General features: G+C 72.0%; 1 protein-coding gene across 1 annotated transcript in view; it reads right to left on the bottom strand.

Annotated features, from left to right (window-relative positions):
- ZDHHC21 (zinc finger DHHC-type palmitoyltransferase 21) overlaps positions 1–113 on the bottom strand; it is a 37,915-nt gene extending 37,802 nt beyond the window's left edge. The window contains exon 1 of the mRNA XM_042012989.1: positions 51–113. The gene's annotated coding sequence lies outside the window, so the exon portion shown is untranslated. The remainder of the gene's footprint in view (positions 1–50) is intronic.
- Between the last annotated feature and the right edge of the window lie 366 nt (positions 114–479).

Genomic DNA, 479 nt, shown 5'->3' with positions numbered 1-479 from the left:
GGAACGGGGGTCGCGCGCCGGCCCCCGCCCGGGCACGCGGCGGAACCAACCGTGGGCTTCCGCCGCTCCGGCCGCGCGTGCGCGCTCCGAGCGCCGCGGCGGGTGGGACCGCGCCCGCAGGGAGGGAGCGGCGGAGGCAGAGCCGGCCTTTGGAACCCGCCCGAGCCGGCCCCGGCTGCCCCGCACGGCCGCGGAACGGGGGCGTGTCGCTTCGGATGCGAGAGGCACGCACGCGGCGGGCACGGTGCGGTCTGTGCCTCGCCTCCGGCGCGAGCGGAAGAGCCGCTCTGGAAGGGTGGTTTACCCTGCCCGGTGGGAAACCTGTGTGAGCAATCCGCCTGTGGCGGAACAGCCAGCCGCACTGCCCCAGGGCTGGATTTCGCTGTCACGAGCCCGTTTCCGAGCACAGACTTCAGTCAGCATGAGCCCTTCGCCGTCCGTCTTTTTTGCAGCGTCTCTTTGCAGTCCCTGACAAAAAT

The sequence above is a fragment of the Corvus kubaryi genome, unplaced genomic scaffold (genome assembly GCF_017639235.1).
Source record: "Corvus kubaryi isolate FWS band 111438036 unplaced genomic scaffold, C.kubaryi_AGA036_p1.0 split1-37296, whole genome shotgun sequence".
NCBI lineage: Eukaryota > Metazoa > Chordata > Aves > Passeriformes > Corvidae > Corvus > Corvus kubaryi.
This window is presented reverse-complemented; position numbering and strand designations above follow the sequence as displayed.